We start from the raw sequence: 24,676 nt of genomic DNA, 5'->3' as shown, positions 1-24,676 counted from the left end.
GGGGGTATTTAACACCATTTTAAATAATAAAAGTGTTAGTTCTCTGTTGTAAGGAACACTTTACAACCTTGCAGTCAAGGTGTCACCTCAGAGCAGTAGGCCAGGCTCACTATTAGCAAAATCACTTCTGCACAGATGCAGCTCAAAGACAAAAGTTTTGTTTCCTGTCAAGATGTAAGTGATTAAACTTAAGCTAAATAAGAAACAAGACTGAAACTAGACAATGAAGAAACACCTGACATAAAGGATGTGCTACTGGTAGTTTTTAAAGCATTCCTGGTGATCACAGGAGATGAAACCATACTGCAGAAAAGCAATACTCATTACTTCTAGTAGCTGTGATTCCACTTAAAATGCTGTGTGCAGCTCTGGTAATATTCACTACCAAGCCGTGAAGAGTAACATGAATGATAAGACTGAGAAACTGATTTATGGAGAAAGATTAAGAGTTAAACACATGGATCTTTGCTAACAGTGAAGAGCGAGCATAAGTACCCATGAATATTTGACAGATGTAACTTCCAAGAAGGAGGAGATCTATCTAGTGTGACACACAAGGATTAGAAGTAAATGATGAGGACCAGAAAAGAGAAATTTTTATAAGAACTTCCTTATTGAAATATTTCATCAATGAAATAATTACACCGTGAAACCACTTCATGTTTCAGGCCATTACAGATAAAAGTTTTTAAAGTGTGCTGCAGCAAGCATTTTCACTTTGGCAGGGATGTAGACTAATATAGCCATTTCTCCTAGGCCACTGGATAGCTCTACTTAAGTTTGAATGGACAAACAACAGTTGATGTGTCAAGGACAAGTGTGCATTACCCATTCCATTGTCATCCTATCTTTCCTAACTACCCACTCCCTACACAGGTATCCAACTACCTCAGCTGCTTTCCTTGCCTGCTCCCTTTACAGCTGCTGCTTCTACCCCTATACATTGCTCTATAAGCAATGGACAGACATGAACTAGGAATAGCACATGTTTATGCCCTACATAATAAATTGATGCATGTGCAGAGTCACTTAGTAGCAGTGACAGAGGTTTGTAATTGGGAACAAGTAGGAGAAAAAATTAAACACCAATTGTGAGGCATAAGCACTGACTGCAACAGAACTGTCTGACAAACTGTGCCAAATTAATGCACATCTGCCATACTTTTGATGCTTCCATGTCGGTTTCCACCCGAGCTGGACTCCAAACGTAGAGTGGAACATGCTGCTCATGATACTTTTATCTCTAACAATGAATATCATTGTCACAATGTCAGAAGCTAAATACAGGTAACCAGCAGATATTAAGCTTGGTGTTCATCAACAGATCCTCCTAACATCACAAGTGTTTTACGCTGATTGTGACCCTATTAACACTCATAATTCTTAGGTGAGTGAACATTGAAAGTTTTGTTGGGAAAAGGGAGCTCTTGAGCAAGACAGAAGCTTACTGTCAAACAACACTATTTATCCAAACAATACTGCTGGAGTTGTCACTCCTGATATGTACAATGTCAGGGTGATGATAGATAGTGAAGCTGCCCAAAACAGCCTGGTTGCACAGAAATTAAGGGAACAGCCTTCCAATGTGTGCCCTCTATCACTCAAGGTGACTGTTATTAATGAACAGATAAATAAGGAATAACCTGTAATCGATACTGAAGTATGCCTCTTTCTTCCCCTCATATAACCACCACATTCAAGAGTGAAAGCTTCTAAAATTATTTAGTTGAAGCTGCCTCCTTAGATGTCTAAATTCACTTTACTGGAATGTAATTTAATCAGTTGGGCCTCTATATTCCCTAATCTACATATTAAATGTTTTGAGATTTTTTCACTCTTAACATATATTATCCTAAATAAATGGTCAGATAGGCAAAAACTAAGCAATTTAAAACGCAAATCATTTAGAGATGACACTGCTGTTCAACTCAATTCTGGTTGATGACTATTTCCTCAAAAACAACATTTTATAGTAAGTGTATGTTTTGTCACATATCTACTTTCATGTACACTGATAAAGACCCTGATCATGCTACAGAAACACTGGCATTCGCTCAGCTTTCAGGTGCCAAGATTTAAGCCTCTGAAACCAAGACAGTACCCTAACCTCTGTTACAAGGTTTTCTAGTTTAATCTTCCAACTTCTCATGCACACGTCAAGTAGGTATCATGATCCCTCCAGCTCTGTAAGCTTGCAAAATAGACAACAAATCTGTGTTAGGGCAGAATTCTTGCTATACAATTAGTGTTTTACCTTGGAATATATTTAGTAACACTCAAAGATTACCTATGAAGTTTTATGGAATCTAGGTATTTTAGGAACTGTAACCAAAAGAAAAATTAATGCAAAGTATGACAATGTAAAATTTCAGCTAAGAGGAGGGAAGACAAAAAAAACCCACAAAACTTTATTCTGAAAAGATGTGTCTACCTCAAATTTGTTAAATTCCATAGTGATGGCAAACCATGACTCTACACCCACAGCATACAGATAGAAAAAACTCGGAAACATACTGACCCTCCGCGTAAATAGTGGCCAGCTAGGGGATTGTACAAACTCGGTGAAACAAGATTACAGTATATATTAGAAATATTAAAAGGGCTTCATATTTATGCTGTAAAATAAATTCAGAAGACTTACTGCCACAACAGTTCGGGGAAGTAAGTAATTTAATAAAAGCAAGAAAAAGCTGATATGAATATTATTAAAAGACTACAGAGACCCTCTATGAGACTTGTGCAAAAAATAATGTATTTAGCCCAAGAATAACACTATCTCTACTCATAGTTGGTAAAAGTTACAAGAATTACAATGTCAGAGGCTTTAAGTCTCAGATCAAGCTTTCTGAAATCCATGCCTTTTTCCTTATGACTTGCATAATAAGTACCACACAAATGAATTATTACAGTTAATTTCCTCAAAAGCTACTGTACTAAGTAATAGTTAAGCACAGTCCATCAGTGAAGGTGTGTCACTTTCTTTCCTGATGAGCTTACTTTTTGTAGTTGTTTTACGAAGAACAGTGAAAGGTAATGCAACACAGACACCATGTTCCCCAATGTTAATGTAATACGCAAAGGGGAAGAACATAGCCCTTTCATCAGCTAACTTCTTCAGAAATGAAAATGAGAGGAGAGCAGGTGTCACTAAAAGAGAACTGTTTGGTTTTCAGTGGTTTATCACGCTTGAATCATTATCCTTCTAGCAGGATTTCTCATGAATTTTCCCTACAGGCATAAAAAGTTATAGTGAGCATCTCCATATCAGATTTGCCCAGGGGGAGAGAGAATGAGAAGCAAAGCAGGTCTCTTTCTGCATGGCTGGGGCTATTCATACATTGTGCCAATTTGTTCACATAGGAGGAACAGAATAAAACCAGTAGCAAGTACACCCTTGGGTAAGTCTAATGGTTAGAGAGCAGCAGGTCAGAAGGTTTCCTGAAACACAACAGACAAGCTTTAAAAATCTACCTTGAGTGTCATGTATCTGAAAACTGAGCAACATTCACTTACAATTTTACGTTAAACGTAGATAGTTATGCTGTGTCACAGCATTCTAAATGCAGGTTTTCAAGGTTATACTAGGAAACTGAGCATCTTTCCCACTCCATTACAGGCTTTTTTCTTCAAGACCAAAGTTAACAATATGTGGGATATAAGCTATAAATCGAATCATGGGTATACATACACTCACCATGTTACAGTACCTTTACCATCATATTCAAAGATTCTGTCAACGTTTGTGTTAACAGCATTACTAAAAAATACCCAGGTAATCACCTGTGGATGGATTTTTAGCAAAGAATGGCCACATTCCCAAGTCAGCAAGTGCCTATGTGAAGCTCGACATGAATCGAGGATGAAGAAGGACGTGGGTAAGAAGCAAAAGTAACGGTGCAAACAAGATAAGAAGAAACTGGAATGTGCTAAGATACAAAATAGTGGTGAGCAAATTTTAAAGGTTAAGTTCCCATATGCTTATTTAATCAAATGTATACTAGTTGCTGTGTGCTACAAGAATATGTATCAAAGCATAATATACTAAGCTATTGTATATGTAGCTGATTATAATACAGCAAGCTATTGAATATGTATCCAATGATACTACAGCAAGCTATTGTATGTGTATCCAAATATAATACAGCAAGCTATTGTATATGTAGCCATAGTTGCTGTGTGTTACAAGAATATGTATCCGATTATAATACCATAAGCTACTGTAGGCAGATGCAGACAACAGTATAAAAAGGATAGATGCTTTGTAATAAACGGCTTTTGCCTGATCACATTGATCTCTGACTGAGCCCATAATTTTTCTGGGGCAATCACCAGTGATACAGTGTCATCACTGAAATCCCTACTCATAACACAAACAGTTTTTAATGTCACCAAATTAACTCTTTTTTTTTTTTTTTAAAGCCCAGCTCTGCTACCCAAATTCACTGCAACTAAGATGCTTCAGCTGAGTGGGACTAAGTTGCATGAATAAGTAATGCTATTGAGCAGTAACTGAATTACATTATGACAGAAAGAACCCTCTGATTTCTGCTCTTTTGGTTTAAATTTCTTCCCAACGAGCTGAGTCAAATATACCAGTGGCATAAAATTATATAATGTAATTTTTTTTTTTAATATCTGTTATTCTCCTTCACCTACAAGTCAGGAAAATATGAAATAAGTCCAAGGTGAAGAACCAAATACATCTCCCACTGGTATGTCAGCCAACTTAAATATCCAATTTCAATTCTTGTTTAAAGAACTTTGCTTAACCTGTTTAACTACTACTTTACACTGTGACCACAGCTTTTATTTCTTGTAATCATAAATAAACTGGAGATTTTACTAACACTTAGCTTCTGGAACTACTTAATGCCAAGAAATAAAATTGAATGACTAGCCATTGTTTTGCAAGTTTTTGACAAGGAGTAACATAATGGATTTCTGGTTTAAAACACACAATGGAGCCTTTCTTAGGTAATTACTGTTAGTACTAACAAATGTCAGCTGCTTGGTAAAGCTGATCCAAACCATGGAACTTTCACATGGTCACCTAACACAGGTAGGTCCTTCTTGGAGCATCAGTATTTCAAAGAACATAGACACTGTATAACTGCATACCATTAAGTACAAGCTCAGATCCCATGCCTTCACACAATGATGTGAAATTTGTCACAAATTTTGTATCCATTTACCTAATTTTCAAACACCCCACCTCTAGGCGGAATTCCAAAGCCATATTCAGCCCTCTGTCTATTGGAAGGAACTGTAAGGGGGAAATGTCACACTACTACTTACAGTGTTAAAAAAGCATTGCGTTTAAAAGCAGTAATATTTCTTCTGTCTCCTTTCTCCCCTCCTTATACTTTGATCAGTGTGGAAAGCGTAATGGATACAGGCACCTACAGGGACCTGTACAAAGCAGTAAGAAACAAGTCTGCAGCCTTCTGTCCCTTGCATTCCAATGCAGGTTTAGGGAATTAGATTGCAAACTCCTTGGAAGAAATTTTCTTCACAGCTCCTGGAAAGCAGACACAGCATTGTATCAATAAGCAGCACAAAGAATGCCTGAGGCTAGGGATCTCTCCCTTGCCAATCGAGCAAAAGTGTCGTAACAGCTGATTCATTAGTAAAATCTCTCCTTAATTTCATTGCTTTTAAAAGATAGGAACTCCCTAGAAATTGTCACTGGCCAGAAATGCAAACCATCTCTGCAATGTTGTTAAGCTGATACAAGACAACAGGGTGGGAGGATGGTTATCTAGCAAAATGAATAGGCACCGATGTTCTACTCCAGCAGAGAAGAATGTTCCTACACATACTCAATATGTTTCTATTTGTAATTAGGACCTTATTTAAAAGTACTTGGGTGACTACTGATCCTGAAAGCCCATTGCTATAAACTACAAACCTCTCATTAACTTTAACAGTGCAGTGCAAATCTCACTGTTTTTAATGATTTAATTCCCTTAAAGCCTAAATTAACAAGGGATAACAAGCAGATCCCTGCATGATTTCAAAAATATTTAAGGCAAAACCATGTTTGAATATTTAAGTCACATAAATTTTATATATTTTTTTTTTTTTGAGAGAGAGTTCAAAAAATTCAGAAAGGACTCGTAAGACTTGAAAAATCCATGTACACTGTCCTCTCCTGTTCAAGCAAATAAGTGTGATCATAATATGAACTATGTAAATGGAACTGTATGTATCATACAGGCAAACAGAATTATACTTCTTATATACATTTTTCCTGTTACGAAGGCAAGATTACTCTGCCCTAGATTTGTAAACTACTTGTCTTGAGAAATTTCAGGTTATGCCTCAAGTCTGATGACATTTTTCAGAGGTGCAGTCCCACAACATAAAGCTACATTTAAAAAGACAAGATTTTCAAAGAGAAAGGACAGATCTGAGAAACAAACTACCATTTGTAACTGAACTAGGAGATGAGAGCTTGGAGAATGCCAACGTTTTAATTTCAGGGACTGAAAGGACTAGATACTGTGATTAGCTACAAGGATTATGAACTGAATACAAGTGCTATTATGGTCAAGACAAATGGCATAGAACAGAAAAGACTTATTTTCAAGAGGAAAATGAAGCTACTCCAGGGGTCAGATGGTCTGTATTATTTTTCATCTTAGACTTAAGAAGCTGCAGTTAAACAAGTGATAAAAACAGCTGCTTGCTTAATGTAAGAGAAGCAAGTGGAAATGTATCCAACACCTGAGCTTTGATCAAGTTAAAAACATTGAATTTCTGTTATGTTCTGGTTAGGTATGCATTTTGTCACCTAATATTGAAGCAATTTCTTTCCTCAATGAGAGACACAGGATTTTATCCCTGTCTGTGTTCAGTTAGCTATCTTAATTCCATCCAAAACATAGCCCCATCCACAATGATAGAGTTCCTTCACACAGAATAAAAAAATCTGCACGCATATTGGGCTCTTCAGATCCACCATGCATTTCCTTCCAAATGCAGTCCTAGGGTAGGGCCTTGAAGCATTTCTTTGCACTCAAACCCTACCCTCACACATTGTTCCTGCCCTCACCCTTTCACAAGGAGAAAAACAGGAGCATGCAGTTGAGAACAAACAGTATTAACCAGCCTCAACCCTGAAGTGAGAGGCGGGGGGAATCTGGACTGAAAAGCACATTAGCCAACAAACCTGCCCCTCCAGGTTGGACTCTGCCTGTAGTCTGTAAAGTAAAGAAATATGCTAGGGAAAGAAACAAAACTCTCAGGCTCAAAATATCTGCCCAAGACAGCCTGCATCTGGGCTTCTCCAGACCATGCAAACCACAGCCCAGACCCCATCCCCTTTGCTTCAGCCAGTCCCCACAGCTAGCTGCTCTTGAGATAAGAAACTACTCATACGAGTGAATTCAAATAATTCATTATAACCTTTCCAAGCAGAAACAATAACTGCAACAGGGCACGAGAGGGCAGGCTGAAAGTCTTAAGCCACACAGTGCAGTATTATAACTCCTCTCTTGACAATTTCTGCCTATTTCAGAGTGCATCTTTCTGAGGCAGCCGCCAGCCAAACCTAGTTTCTTTTTATTATTCTAAGCTTGTAGATCCAGTGTGCCTTGAAATAGTAACTCCTTAGCCCCATCCTATACAGCCTTCAAATTAAATAGAAGCGGCTCACTTGATACATTTTATATCCAATCACACATACAAATGAAAAGCTGATATCAGATCAATATGCCTTTCTTTCACAGTACAGAAATAAATCTACACTATCTCAGCACTATAGATACACTAAAGAGTAAGACCGAGACACACAGACCTAATAAAACATTAGACCATGTAAAAAAAAAAAGAAAAGAATATCCAAGCTTTTAGCAAAATATGCACTGGAATACAAAATGCTTTTACAATTTGTCATTTACAATGAATTTTTCATATTATACAAACTTTCTGAAGCATTTTGAAAGTGCCACACTTCCCTAACCTTTAGGTTTTGAAGTACACATATACATGTACAATATTTGCATACATGTAAAACACACATTGAGAAACTTCTGGCACCAAAACCCTTAAACCTCATATTCTTTAAAAGCTGAAGTCAACTTCACACAGTAATTTGCTTTTCATTCTGACTTGCTCAGAGAAAAAAATTTATGTGATCCAAATGCCCCATTTAAATTCCAACATAAACAGAACCAAAGCCCATAACCCAGTTATTCCCACAGTTACACCGTATTAGTGTTATTCTGCTGTAACACCAAAAATCTTTATGCCAAAATTAGGAACCTCAGCATTAAGCTATGTGAGCCTCTGAAACTTAAGGTTTCAAAACTCACTTGTGGAGCATTTACAAATGTTCACATGGCTCTGTTTATGGAGAGACAGAGTGTCCTTTCCTCGGAGTCAATTCAGAACAAAACTTGTTCATTACTTTAAATCATAACTGGAAGGAACTTGTCTCTGCCATGAGCTGAGAATTAATGAAGTCTAGTCACCATAAACTCTATCTAACCTGAACCCCTCTTTTGGAAGACTTAAAAATCAACTGAAAACGGTAAGTTACCGTCCTCTAAACCAAAACAATAAGGTAACAGCTAAATCATTAGTCTGTCATAAACCACAGCAATACAACTGCAGCTTTGAGGAGGACATTTATCATTTTTGTGAAATTATTGTGTTTGTGATTCTCATGACGGTTTATTGACTTTTCCAGACTTCCCCTTAATTCCATTATCTGTGGAAAATATTTTCTTATCATTTAATGGTAAAATGAGTTTTTGAATAATGGAAACTAGTGAAGATATACCAGGAGGAAGTCATACAGAGTTGGGGGACTGACTGAAGAGTCTTAGTACAGGCAGTTTTTCTCCCCTGGAGTACTACTTGCTGAATACGCTGCCACCTTCTGTGCATATAAAGATAAACAAAGCCCCTCTGCGTAGTGCAATTATGTGACTCCTATAAGAAGCAGCAAAGCAGCTGCTACCCTCATTAAATTAAAGATAGTAGCAAAATGTAATCAATCTTAATTTGTACAGTGATAAGGTCTGAATAGATTGCTAATTGTCCTGCTAGATGTTGATTTTATGTTTCTCCCATGATTCTTCATTCCTTCCTTAATCGTGTGACAGACATGAAGTAAAGGAGGCCAGGCAACTGCCACCCTAGGATATGGTGAGACAAGCCTGACTAAACTCAGGCTGGTTTATTTTATATTCCATAGAGAGCACTCTCTGAAGGAGAAGCATTTCCATTATTTTCATGACCATACCACATTTACTCCTCCAGAGTGCAAATTCCCTTTACCTGAAGCAACCTGTATTATGCCTCAAAGTATACTCCTATGAACAGGGATCTTTTTTCTTGCTACTGAACTTTACAATTTTGACAATTTGAACTTTTTAACATAATGAGGCTACCAGCATCTTGATTTTAAATGAGGCGGAAAAGTAGCCATGGAATATGTACATAAAGATTAGCACGTAGTCTTCCTAGATGAGATACATTTCCTTCCAAAGGTAAGAGAGAATATTAAAAACATACACTGAGTTAAATGTGAAATCCTAAGCCAATTCCTATCAGTTTCATTGGGGTTTTATCACCACAATGCCTGCCTCAAAAATTAGTCAAGCTACATGCACATCATGTAGTTAACAAGCAAATGATGGAGAAGGAAAGGGAAAAGAGAAATAGTGCCTATTTAGTAGGGTTTGTAGGAATAAACTTCCTTCCACATGCAACATGAAAATGGTAGAGTCACTGAGATTCAAAGAGTAGCAAGAGCATTCAACTGTTCTAAGTCCTCATGTAAAACTCACATCAATGTCATAAACCCTTTGCCACGCTGACTTGCAGCCATCTCTAAGGAATACAATGACAATCACACTGAGCACATCTGCGCACAGAAGGGATAATGGGAAACGCATGAATGGCTTAGCCCTTTCAAAATAGAAAAAAAAGTCTCCAGGCTTAAGCAGCACAGGTGCAACAGATCAAATGTTAATTGAATTTAGGTACTTTGGTCTTTTTAGAGGACCTAAACACTACAATGCTTAGAACCGCAGTACTCAATTTTTAAGCATCTTCAAACTGCAACAAATCACACAAACCCTGAGAGCTTTTTCTGTTTCCCCCAATAACACAAGTGGTAATTACAAATATATAGGAAGGATTAACAAATCTTCTCATGCTGACCAGACCACAGAAAAAGCAAAAGACACCTCTACTCTAAACCCACTTAGCAATGCAATTCAGATGTCTTGTTTTCACAATGCAAAGGCCTCCCCCACTTGAAATTCACAATATTTAATTGTGAATTATGCTTTGAAACAGTTCAAACAAAAAAAAACCATGCACGTCTCTTCATTTAAAGTACGGCTGGCAGGCAGTCTAGCTACTCAATTGCTACAACAGTCCAGCTAGCAGATATCTTTCTTAGCTAACAATTGCTATGAAATTTGTAACTCTTCAGTTGAAGCTGTTGCAGTTCAGAAAGAACCAATAGCTTCTGTGAGCCTAAACGCAGAAGTACACACCACAGTCCTACTGATCAGAGCAACAAGCTGGGCTTTAGTTCCTGTTTCAATGCATGCTGTTTCACTGCACAAGGATCTGTATAACCCTCCATCCACAAACAGTCACAGACATCCCATCTGTGAACACCACATTTTATTATCAAGAGAGGAACAGCTTCAAACTGGAAAAACTTCACATCACAAAACATCTGTAACTTTGCAGTCAGCAGCTTTCATTGAGAACAGGAGTAAGAGTCTGTTTTACAGTATTCCAGCAAGGAGTCTTAACTGCTGCTTCCCAGGCAGCTTCCTGGAGAAGTGTGGGTTTTGAACTACAGCAAAAAAACACCACCACAATCTGGAGCTGGGCAGCCCTACGAGGTAAGGATCCTAACAAGTACAAAAGACACAAATACAGCCATTACTCATTTAGTTAGGAGTTAGAATCTCGCACTCAAAAGCAAAGGAACCCTCCCCACACACACCGAACAGGATAGCTACATGTCTGGTTTGGGATACTGAATTCTAGAAGGCAGCAAAGAGTTCAAAATTACATTGATAAAACGTCACTGCGATGTTAAGAGTTGTGTTGACTCAATCTTTTCATAAACTTGAATGAACAGAAGTTTGGGGGGATGAGAGGGTATTCAATATTTTAGAAATGCCCAACCATTACTAAGTAAGCAAGAACAAGCCTCAGGATGTGGCTTTCCTCAAAGGACTCAGCAATACCAGACAGAATGCAGCTTTCTTTATCAATAATCAAAGGTTAGAAGTTTAGAAAATTTAGACTGCATAGCCCTGAGTACCTATAGCAAATAATGCTTTTGGTGCAAGAAACGCAGCGTTTGATAGAAATGGCAATATTGAAAGAGGTAAGTATGAATGTACTTGTAAATATGTTGCATAAACCAGAAATCACAAATACAGCGTAACTTTCCATCTCCATCTTGAAATCAGGAAGATACGGTTTTAAACTAACTGTCAAGACACCAGAAAATATATGACTTCATCTGAAATCAGCTAAAACCAGATTTTTCTAATCAAGTCATTGCATCAGTCTTCTATGAAGCATTAAGAGCCTTTCTCTCACTGCGAACAACCCATTGTTTTGACAACCTTTTTAGGCATGCTGAGAAGCATTTTTTTAAATAGCAAGGACATTTTAATTGTGGGTGACATAAATCAACTATCTGAAAGAACAGCTGCATCTTCAGCTGACACGAAGAGAAGTGTGATCTGGATGTAAAGTATAATAAAAGAATGTTTTCTTCTCCATTTACTATTTTTGTGTGAGTTCTACCTCGGAAATTTAACTGTTCACAAAAAACACAGAAAAGAAAATAAGGTGGTAGGGAGGAAGCTTTTATGTGCATCTAAAGCCTATGTTCATGTGTTTCAAAGATTACCTTAAAAATTTATTTGTTTTCTGTTCACTGAACCAGACTGCTTCACTGAAGACAGGGCTGAGAGAACTCAATGTTAAATAACTCTGATTTCATGAGTCTAAAAACTGAACCTTCTCATTTTATGCTTTATAATTGGAAGCAAACACTGAAGTCCAAACAGCTATGAAATTCAGCCTTTGCAGTTTAGGCATACTCTAATTAATCTTGTAGGATTATTACATATGCCATGTACAAAAGATGTCAAATACAGGAGGATGCCTCAAGAATTTAGACAGAATATGAATTACAAAGCATGCCTTGAACACAAGAGCTGACATCCAGCCTCTGGCATGCTGTCATCAATAGCAATCAGTGCTCGGTACTTCAGACACCACAACAAATGCAAAACAAGAAGTTAGTGTATGCATTCCAACTAATATCTTGTACTGTGTACTCTTGTTCTAACTACTGCAGACACCCTTCTGTCCCAGGCAGTGAAGTGACATAAAGGCCATCACTTCAGGTGTTCGCACTTTCAGTTCAGACTAGTCTGCGAGTTGACTAATATGTCTATGACCACACTATAGCAAACAGTTACCCTGTGAATGAAAGCAACGTGATCCAGTCCAAAGGAATAAAAAGAAATTTTACTCCCACCGCATTAAACTGCCAGGTACATTAAAGTCAGTCTCAGCATAAAAGCAGGAGGGAAAACTGTTCAGACAATTCCAAAACCTCGTTACAACAGCTTCTTGGATGACTTTTCCTAACCCAAGACATTGCAAGAAAGTCAGGCCAAAAGGCAGACAAATATAATACAGATAAATGGCAAAGCTTTGAGAGGGTCTGTTTTTCAGGGGAGGCCTTTATATTGAAGTTAAGTTTCACGAAATGAACATCAGTTTTGTCAATGGTGTATATCTGAGAAGAAAAGTCTGAAATACCTTCAGAGTGGAGAGGGAAGAGTCTGAAAATTGGGTTATAAACAGTATTTCAATCAAGATGAGGGGTCGATCCTCTCTTGGAAGTTTTCAAAAACACTCGCACTTCATTCAAGCCTCAAAATCTTTCTTCTAACACTGGGCTCTCCTCATGGCAACAGACATTAAGTAAGCCATCATTTTAACAATTTTATTAATTGAAAGCTTACTGCCAATTTTGTTTACAGGAACTTGTAAAACAAAGGCTACACCTGGATACAGAGAAGTCAGCTGACAATCAGGTAAATAAGAATTTCTTTCTGGAAAGCAGAGCAGCTAACATGGCTTATGAAATATAAAAGATCGTAGTTGTCCTATCTTCTAGGGACACTGAAAAATAGAGAAAAAAAGGAAAAAACCGACAGGGCAATAATAAAAAAATCACTTTCTTTTGTGCAAGTCTTGTCTAAAAGGCTCAAAATACATTCAGTTTCTCAATTTATTCACCCTGACACAAGCACCTTCACAAATACATAATCAGTTTAGATGTGATTCTCAAACCTGTAAAAGTATCTTATTCCCACACTCTGTATGCATACTATTTAGCAACCAAAAACCTTCGCGAGTTACCAGATCAAATTTTCAAAGCAGCTTCTTCCAATGACAACTGATTTTTAACTTAAAATTTAGTTTCCAGTGCAAATTTCACCATCCTTTCCATCTATGCACTCATGTGGGAAATAGAGATAATCAAGATACTCGAATTTGCATTTTCTGCAATTTCTTCTGGTGGAATGAAATGCTGTGGATACAAATTACAAGGAGAAAATGGGCAGATTAGACCTCATCTCTCTGAATATTTAGCACCATAATGTTCTCTGCCTTGAAACTCTAATTTACATGTTGGGGAAAGAAGCTTCTGCCTTGCACTATAGGAAGATTCCTTTAAGGAAGGGCAACTGAAACACAAAAAGAACTTGTTCCACCAAGGCTAGTCCTATCAGTCCCCTAGAGCAAGGGTGGAAATCCTGTTAGTTGGCTTATGCTTTCCACAGCTTCAAAAGGTATCCTTCAAAGCTGAATAAAAACTTTTGAAGTGACCAGTTAGGTTAAAAGCTTTTTAAAGAACAGGTTATTATGGAATACTGCATTCATTACAGATATTCTGTATATTGAGAAATAATCAAAGATGCATAGGGATCTGAGGAATATGCCAGTAAAGTTAAGAATTTTCCTGCTTATGTTTCAATACAACAGCTTTTGCTAAGTAAGCAGGCAAGCTCAGCTGGACAGCTTCCCTCTGAACTGTCCAGCACTGCACAGCACAGTTTCAGACTTCAAACTCTCTCATTAAGCCCATACAGTCTTTATCACCGCATGGATTCCAAGGCCTTTTTGCTGCTTTCTGCAAGATTTACTTTATATGCACTCCCAGAATTACACAGCATGCTCATCGCTCCTGCAAGAGAGAATAATCAGAAGAACTGGTCAGGCTTTCAAGCTGCCACAGCGATACCCAAGCATGCCTGTAAATGTCTAGAGTTGTGCTGAAATATGTGACAGAATCTTTACTTTCCACTTACTTACAAGCAAAACCAAAATATATCAGAATCTGCAGTCATTTAATATTACATTAGAGAGCCATCAAACCAAGACGGGGGGGGGGGGGGGGGGGGATATCGTGTTAAAACTTTCAATTTCATATGGTATGAAACTAAGTCCAAAATTTTGATGTAGCTCTATACAAACTAAACTTCACTTGACATGATACAGCTAGATTACAGAGGAAGGTTAGCAAAAACAATGTTTCAAGTATGTAATTCAAAAGCCTTTAGAAAACACCAACAACATCTAAATAAATAAGTATGAAGACAGGGTATATGATGTCTTCTCACAAACGGATCAATGCATGGTAATATTTCCATTTTGAAACTGATGTTAATTTTCATTATGAGAGAGAAAAATATCTGGAAGCATTCGACAGTGGAACTCATTTAAGAAACAAACATAAAAACTTCTCGTACATTATATTCCTCTCACCTCTGGCACTCGCATTTTTTTCCACTCACTGTTGGCCACAACCCAGATGTCTACAAGATGTTTATGGCTCCTCATCTGTGGCTTTCTCACTCTGCCATTTGAGCCTCTCTCCTTCCACTCTTGCAGGCTCACAGCCCTGTACATAAAGTACTCTCCTCCACCCTCACCCCCCGCCTCCAGTGAAGCTGAGCCACAGAATCTTTTCAAGAGCATTTCAGCACCTCCAGATGCTTTAGTTTCAAGAGACTCATGCCACAGAAGCCAGAACTATCAAACTGACTGACAGCTGGAGGAGGCTCAAGCATGCCACCTGATAGGAAATCTTCAAAAGGTATCTAATACACCTCAGCCCAGGTAGCCTCAGAAGCTGCAACACTGTCTATCAAGACAGCAAAGAGAATAAAAACACCAGTATTTTACCAAGCTTGACATGTCTAAGGTCCAACAGCAAATATCCAGCACAGCACCTCAACAGTCTTTTGTAAACAGGTAGCCAGGAATCGACCACACACTTCTCTTTTGGAATCATGATTTTCTTGCAGTATAGAGTGAAGAAAACTTCAAAACTCCTTCAGTCTGACAGTTTTGTACTGAGTTTTCAAAAACTCTATTACCCAAGACTCACGGATAATACCCTGTACTGCAGAACATGATAAATGCCAAGAACGTTTGGGCACATTCCAAGAACACTCAATAAGGTGATTAGTTTTCTGAATAATATTTTCAAATATTTGGCTCACCCCCACCTCTGCCTATGGTAGATGCACTCAGAGCAAAGCTGGAATCTGGGTAAAGTTAGGCCCAAGCTAAGTATGCTAAGTCCAGTTTTCCAAAAACTTAACTGCAAGTTTCAGCCTGAAGTACCTACGTGGGCAACATGCAGCCATCCTAAAAGTGAAAGCACATTCATTCAAATGCTGACCCCAGCTACTTCAGGCAATCCCACAACATTCATCAATCTTTCCAACTACCTACCAGTCCCACATCCTTGTGATAATCTCTCCTAAGAATTCCTGCACACCACAGAAACAAAGAACTTCTCTAAAGAAACTTCTAAACTCTTCTGCGGCTTAGAATTTTGATTCATAATTCCTGCGATTCCAAGGACATTCTCACAAAAACAGGTAACCATTTACAGGCAATATTGTGGCACATCATCATTTATCTATAAGCACTGGCAACAAACTATTCCCTCTGTCTACCCCTCCAGCTCCGTGACACAGACATGGCAGTAGCCAGATTATCCTAAAAAACATGGTGGTGTTGTATATATACTTAGTGCTTCAGAGAAATTAAGGACATTCAGACATACTCTATATATGAAGCCATTTTATTTTGCCATCTACTGAATTTGTCTTCTGAATATTCTTGTTTTCTATGTTTACTTCCACCATTTCACAGTTCATCTTGCACTAATCTCTGTCTTAGTTTTACTAGTTAAGCAGACTAACTTACATAATTTAATTTCTGAGGAATTAACTTTCACACTGTTGACAATATTAGAAAAGCACTGTCTAAATCCATTTTAAAAGCAGTGACTTATAGCATGAATTCAAACAGGGAGCAAAACAAAAGCTACTGCATAGCTAAGAGCTTTTGATGAATGCTGAAATGCCATTAAAATGCTGTTCATAGCTTATATGATAGTCAATTTTATCATTCTTTCTGTGAATGCAATTGCTTCCTCTGAATATGCTGACAGAGAAGTACAAGTTCACAGCTTGTTGGTGTTTGCAGAACCATTTATCATTTTTCAAATTTAGTGGCGTATGAAAACACAGAAAGCGAGTGTGCTTTACAAATCCAAATTGTAAAACTGAGCTTGGCTGAGGCTGTCTCTTTGAGGATTTTGAATCATGCCCCAGATAAGAGGAAAAAGGATGAGGAACTTGTCTGGGAGAGAAACAATGAAATACAAAATACACTAAACTATGATAGCATATCAAGACTCACTTGACACAGGAATAAAGCTATTTTACAAAGCAAGACTGAGGAGTTCAACATCAGAAGAAACCAAGATGTCTTTAAAAACAAGATAAAACTATCCCTCCTAGAACCTTCTTTTTATTATTTGATGGTGAATTAATATAACCTTATTCAATCTATATCCATCACCACTAAAGAAGCATTTCCAAGCTCTACCAAACTGTAGAAATCATGATCTTGTTTCAATCTTTCCTGTTATTCCAACAGATAATACATCATTCTGACTGTCCTACAAAAGTTACATTCTGCATTAGAGAATTAGACACGGTAGCAGTACAACAGTTTGTCACTGCCTAAGGACAGTTTTGTGTTTGGAAAAAACAACCAAAACACACCACATTTGGTATCAAGTAGCATGTAAACAACAAAATATACCTTGGTTATAAACTAAATGGGTTGGTTAAGGATATCCACTGAAATGAGAAGAGAAATTGGATGCACTTTAACCAGGGTGCTGTTCCATATAATATGAAAGAACATGATGCAAAAGAAAGGAAAAGGAGAAAGAAGTTCAAGAAACCAGTGACAGAGCTACAGGTACAAAAGGAAAGCAGGAAGAGAAACAAGCAACTGAGCAATGAAGAAAATAAAAGAACAAAAAAAAAATTGCGATTATGCCCAAAGACCCTGCAGCACTGCAGTACTCAGGCAGACATGAATATACTTCATGAAAAAGGATCACCTTGAGCACCTGCAAGGATAGAAGCCCAAGAATCTGAGCAACAATGCACATTTTTCCACTCTTGGGATTGCAAGGCTCAGCACTTGTTTAAATAAGGACTACAGAGTAGAGAAAGATGCCATCATTAAAAACAGACCTTGCTTCAACCTGAATGAACATATTAACTACCAGAACAACAGTGCATTCAGAAATTTCACTAGGAAAGGAGCAGCCACTGTCCACAAAAGAGAAACCTGGTGCTTTGAGCATGTTCTGACAGAGACAATATCCTCAAATATGAGAAAAAAAGAAAGACAATATGAGAGATGTTCCGAGGAAATAACAAAAATATACAGTGTCCCCGAAGCACTGCTGCGAATGGATGGCACTCACCCTCTCAGTTCTTCACATTCATGCCTAGCCCTTTTGTAACTTCATTCAAGTATAAAGGACACTTAACCTTCATTGGAGATTAACCTGCTGTCAACATTATAGAAAATGTTTACAAAGGACAGAGTCTGCAGCTTCTGAAGCTTCTCATCTGTTTTAGGTTTGAATCTCAAAGGCATTGGCCAACAGCGAGTTACATGTGATATGCCAAAGCGTCCCATGGTATGTCAACATACTGGAACAATAGCCACTAGTGAAGTTAAGCAGGAGATGGAGTTGGTCCATTTAATAAGTCTCTACAAATATACTTTTCCAGAAGTTCTCCAAGAGTTTTAAAGAGTCCTAGTTACAAGCAATAATGGTGAAGTATATTAAGCTAAGACTGGATATCACAGGGTACACAGCACAGGAGAGAGCCCGCACACTTCAAAGGCAATAGCTACATAAGGCAATCTCCCCAGATTCCCTGCACATTCAGAGTGACAGAAGCACCTTCAGGCTGCTTTAGGAATTCTGTATCATCTCTGGAGCCATGTAATGACTGCAGGCAGACAACCACTGCAAGACTGAATGATACGAGGATCTTGCTTATCCGCACCCCGCTCTGGTAACACATGTAGACATCTCTTCTCAGAAGTAATTTTCTTTTTACTACAGATGTAATTTGAACATGAACTGAAGAAGCTTGGCTCTGAAGAACAAAAGCTAATGGAACAGAAGCACAATTATATCAACTGCTGAATATAAGATTTGAGTCACAGTAGGATATAGAGGAATAGTCTGAATTATTTGTTTATAAAAGCAAGACCCAGAAATTAAAATTTAACAGGTAAATGCCCAAGATGAGGTAAACTTACTCGTATGACAAGAGGCTGAATTCTAATCAAGAATTAGCAACAAAGAGGTATCCTCAGCAGTGCAAAGAAGACCAGATATAAAACCAGCAAATTTTTCCAAGCTGAACAAACTCCAAAATACACAAAGAAACCATCTCTGGTACCAGTTGTCACCACACCTGAGAAACATTTTTTTTCTCCAGGCAATGACAAGAATGAAACAACAATTTACTCTTCCATGATCTCATTCTGCCTTTAGGATCATTCATTATTCCATGCCACTCTTGCATCAGACTAAAACATATGACCTTGCTAGGAACAGATCATACCAGGCCAAGGGAGAAAAACTTTTGCCTGCACTAAATGAAAATGGGTAATAAAGGCTGAGCCCAGGGAATAATGTATGTTGCAAATAATAACGAGTACCCACTTCCTGGGAGATTTACACAATAGAGTTCACATGTCAGCAACTGTTTGCCGATAATAATTTCAAATCGACAAGACTGAGGTATTATGGAACAACATTTATCTCAAGATTGTCAGGAAAAGTCATTTCATTTCTTATGATTCATTTCATTTATATGTTAGTGTATTAACTGGGTACATTATTGATCTTTGCTCCATCCAATTTCAGTTTCTGTAGTATGAACAAAGTGATCTGAAAAAATATCACTCCTGGCTTTTTTTTTTTTGACTCTCCAAAAAAGGCACAGGAGTGTCTGATACATACCTAAGGAAAACACTTCATTGTATTAGACATCCTATCAAAGGAATGCATTCCGGAATAAGCAACTGCTTTTGAAGAATATAGAATTATAGAATAGTTAGAGTTGGAAAGAATCTTAAGATCATCAAGTTCCAACCCCCCTGCCATGGGCAGGGACACCTCACACTAAACCATGCCACCCAAGGCTCTGTCCAACCTGGCCTTGAACACTGCCAGGGATGGAGCACTCACAACCTCCCTGGGCAACCCATTCCAGTGCCTCACCACCCTAACAGGAAAGAATTTCCTCCTTATATCCAATCTAGACTTCCCCTGTTTAAGTTTTAACCCATTACCCCTTGTCCTGTCACTACAGTCGCTGATGAAACATCCTTGTAGGCCAGAGATAGCAGCCTTCAGATACTGGAAGGCTGCTATGAGGTCTCCACGCAGCCTTCTCTTCTCCAGGCTGAACAGCCCCAACTTTCTCGGCCTATCTTCATGCAGGAGGTGCTCCAGTCCCCTGATCATCCCCATGGTCCTCCTCTGGACTTGTTCCAACAGTTCCATGTCCTTCTTACGTTGAGGACACCAGAACTGTACACAATACTCCAATATTACTGCAAAATTCAGCTTTTCTAGAGTTTGTACTAGCATATCTAGAAAACTATTTTCCTAGATACCATGCCTTCCTTTCTGCTTGGTTGGAAGAGGGATAGATGGAAACAATGATGACAGCCCTGGTACATGTCAATGCTTGTCAATCAGAGAAAGACTGCTATGTATCTGGGTGAAACCACCTTTCAAGCACAGAACATTGCTTTAAACATATACAAGCCAGAGCTGTCACTCTGCAGAACCATAAGTCCTTCACTCTAAGACAGTATCATCTGACAGCTGCTATGACTATTATGAATAACATGGATGTCCCATTACTTTCATCTAACAGTCTCTGAAGAATAAGGAGCTGGCCTTTAAAAATAAAAGGCAAAATGTAACCAAATGATGAGCACCAGCAGAAAGCACACTGAGAAGAATGCCCTCCTAACTCTGAGATGGTCAACAAGATCTGTTTACAAACTGCTGTTTAATTTTATATGGATGGGCAGGCAGCTTTGTAACTGAGAACCTTTCTTCACTGCTTCCTAAGCCCTCTCCCATTTTTTGGATGCATCAAGTTCTAAAACCCTGGATAAAGATGCTACAAAGAGGTTTTCACTATGCAGTTACCTCAAAAGAGAGGGAAAAGAGCAAGTGACAGCACTCTACTTGTTTTGCAATAGCTCTGATTAGGGGCCAGCAAGATCAGGTTCCCACTGAAAAAAAGCACTACATAAAAGAAGAATAAGACAGTTACTTTCCCAAGGAGCTTACAGGGAAGACAAACAAAGAGTCAGGAAATTACTCAAGTAATCTGTAAGCCAAAGGACAACTAATGTCACATCTCTTCCACTAATTCTCTCTAGACACAGAGCCAACACTCTCCTAGCAGTTTTAGCTTCCCACAGGAACGAGAGGTACCTTTGATCTTTACAGTAACTGTGTCAGTGGATGTTTACATCCTACATTCACACTGTTCTGCACTGCTGAGACCTTCCTGATCTTTGTGGCTACTGCACATCAGTGGTGGTTTGCTGCATACAGGGTGTTCTGCAAACACAAAGGTACTGCCAAAGTCAGCACTTTTCCTGCAGAATGCAGCCCTTGGCAGTAGCAATTTGCTTCTGATGTTTAAAATGGCTGATCTCACACTTACCCATTTTCTGGTATTATGCAGTTTTCTCATGGGCAGCCATTCCAGTCTGTCACGTTAAAATTTCCACCTTCACGTCATCACCCTATTTTGACAGCACCACATTAGATCTACAACTAGTAATAAGCATTACTGGCCAAAACTTAACCCATTAGTTGAAATGCAGGTAGCCAAGCTGTTCAGGTGGGACTCTAATTTAGAGTTTCAGAAACTGCCTGCAGTGAAGCAATTACAGCCAAACAAAATATGCCAATATGATTTAATCTGAAATTTGTACTTAGTTCGAGTTCACTACCTGGAAGCGAAGTGCGTATGCGCCATCTCATGGCCAAAGAGAGCCGGTGCGAGCCTACAAACCACGCTTTTCACAGGCTACCTTTACATCGCTTGACCCACCACACCACCACTGACTCAGGTTTTAACTCTAATGGTTTTACTCCGGACTAGGTGCCCTGCAGAGAGTAGCCTATTTTCCATAGATTCACATTTAATAGATGTGAAATTATCACTTCAAATAGGGGACTAAACACTTACAGAGTAAACTTGTTTTAAAACTATGAAAAATTGTAAAATCCCAGGCTACAATGCAGCTCCTCAAGGGTTACTTACACTTTACACTAAAATTGATTCAGTCGCAAAAGCCACATCTCTGTTGAATTGTGGTGTCCATTGTCTCAATTCTTTGCTCTCCTCTTGCTCCTCCTAAAAGGAATACTGTTTTGGTATTTTTGAAGTCCATAGAGGAGAATACAATAGTGCAAGAACATCATTTGCCTAATGTCCTTGTTCTCCTAAGTCAAATTTCTTTAGGGATTTTCATTCTGTTTGTTGGTTGTTTGGGGTTTTTTAACACATAACGGTGTTACGTCCTAGCTTAGCATCGGCATATAGAGATTTTGAGGCAGAATACATTTTTAGATGACAGGAGATGTTCCTCATTAGAAACAACCTTGGGCCTTAACAATGCTTCCTGAATTAGCCAAGACTAATTGGACAAAGAGCCATTGTTCTAAATGCGCATGCAATACACAAAGAGGAAGGAAATAACTATTCTTACATAGTAGAAAAACAGCATACTCGATTTGTGGTTGCTAAGGAATAGAAAGTGATGCAGAAATCTGCCATATGAATACAGTGGGCATCAGCATCCAGACACTGGTACACTTTATGATCCCCTTTTTTTTTTTCCTTTCAAATTTGTTTCAATAGGATGACACTATAATTGGCTAAGAGAGCAGACAAAGCCCACAGAAATCAGTGGAAATGTTTCTTTTGACTTCTTTGGGCAAGTCTATGCCACAAACTGCACCACTGAAACACAGAAAATGAACACACAAAAGTACACAAAAACCAGCTCAAATTCAACTGGTGTTTTCACAGCCAGCTCTCCACACAAGTTCGGCATCTCCCCATTTGTGGCTGCTTGGGGACACAGTCAGTATAGCTGTGGTTTTCTTACATGCTGTCATTCTCCAAGTTATTTCATATTTATATGCCTGTCTTAAATTCTTGCCTGTACATCACACTATTAGAAGGCAATTACCTACATTTAGTAATAAAATTAGATTTTCAGTGTAACAGCATTCACATACCAACTAAGCAAACAATCCTTCCTCACTAACTAACAAGAACTTCCATCACAAACTAAGAAGGAACTCCATTTCTATTTCAATCCACTTCATCTAATTATGGAGCCTTTCAGCAGACCTGAGCATCACGCAGTCACTCAAATTAAAGAGGAAAAGGTATCTTGTTATGGTGCTGCCTCTCTTTTGTTTTTTAGAGCCACCTCGTTGTCATACCTCAGCTTTACCTTGAGCAGGTTTTGATGGGTGTCAGTTTAAAAGGTGCCTTAAGCACTAGGCACCTTATATCCTGGTGATTTACTGATTCAAAGCCTAGAAATGCTCCAGTGCTCCCTTACAGCACTTTTACTCTCCCGCCTCCAAGCTAACTAGGAAGACCTCCATGCTGCGTGTGCCTGATTTAACACATCCCTGCGCTGGTTTTTCAGGCCACTTTATAGCTAGACCCCTCCCTTCCACTTTGCTCTCAGGAGCAAGGCCCATACCAGCCCTGAAGTGCTCAAGTCCAGAGACTAGGAAACACCACTGTGTCTCTGGACCTAAGCAGCAGCAGCTCCCGTCACACGTGCTGCCCAAAGTACTGCACGTGGCACCCAGGGAGGAATGGCCATGTCACAACACTACGGATCCTGCTTTTCCTTGCACTGAACCTGCTCACCTGTGGGAAAGAAAAACACACACTACTTTCAGATGTCGCGCCTCCAACTTCTATCTAGATCCTGCTTCCTTTTATCAACAAAAGCTGTAGGTGAAAACATGATAAAGTGGATCAGAGCATAATTCAGTTGAAAAATGAGAATGTTCTTGCTGGGCTTTAACCAAAGCCAGCTCCTTCAACCTGTACAGCTCCAGAAGAGGAAGCCCCACCAAGGGGCAGAGGCACAGACTGACTGCTTTATGAATCTTAGAGCGTAATAAAAACAAAGCCCGCAGTTACTCAATTACCTAGCCCATATGGAAGGCACCACCAGATATGGTTCTGTTCCACAGCATTGCCTCTTTCTAAGTGACTTATGATTGTTTTATTAGAAAATTGATGTATTGATCAAGCAGGCCAGGCCCACTAATCCATCCTCCCAGATGAAGGAAAAACAAGAGGTTTCACCTCCTCCGCTCTCCCCATAACCAACCTTTGCTTCGGCCCCGCAGCGCTGCTCTCCACACAGCTACGTCCCCCCACTCCTGAAGCATGGAATCAGACTCTACAACTCAGAGAGTTATAAAGCAGGTATGTTTATTACTGCGCCGGGCGCAAGGGGGATCGCTCCTCCTAACTTGCACACCGAGGGGTTAAGCAGGCAGATATTTATTACACACAAACACGCATATTCATTAGGTTCCCTAGAGAGCGGGGTGGGGGGCGGATACTACAATTAGTTTAGGTACTCATTATCATAAGTCTCCTCCCTTCTGGCACTTGCGCACTGCCCTCCGATGGTCGTGGGCAGGGTCTTCAAGAAGTAAGCATTCTGCTGCACGGGGCAGTTTTCAGCCTTGGCACAGTTGGATGCCCCAGTAATCACCAAACTAGCTGAAACCAGCCGTATCTGCGAGTTTCTGGTAGCTGGCAAAGACTTAGAACAGTGTGACCTTCGGACAAGATTTATTGCAAGCAGAACAGGATGGGCAGACAAGGAGTATCCTAAGCTAGCAGATGTTCGGGAGTCACTGTCCCCAAACTGATAATTAGAAGGATGGTAAGAAATAATTCACTCGTTAGAAAGATGCGAAGAAATAATTCAGTCTTGTTAGTAAGACTACTAAATTCTGTTATCACACCACAGACTTACAACACAAACACTGTTCTCTATCTTAGACCTAAGTTAAAAGTATCTTAACCCCATGTTTTCCAGGCATTTGCTTTCCTTACATCACCCCCTCCCCTCTCCCGCACCTATGGGGCTCCACGCCGGCTTT

This window comes from Lathamus discolor, chromosome 1 (genome assembly GCF_037157495.1).
Source record: "Lathamus discolor isolate bLatDis1 chromosome 1, bLatDis1.hap1, whole genome shotgun sequence".
NCBI classification, from domain to species: Eukaryota; Metazoa; Chordata; class Aves; order Psittaciformes; family Psittacidae; genus Lathamus; species Lathamus discolor.
The sequence above is the reverse complement of the archived record's forward strand: the minus strand, read 5'-3'. Positions refer to the sequence as shown.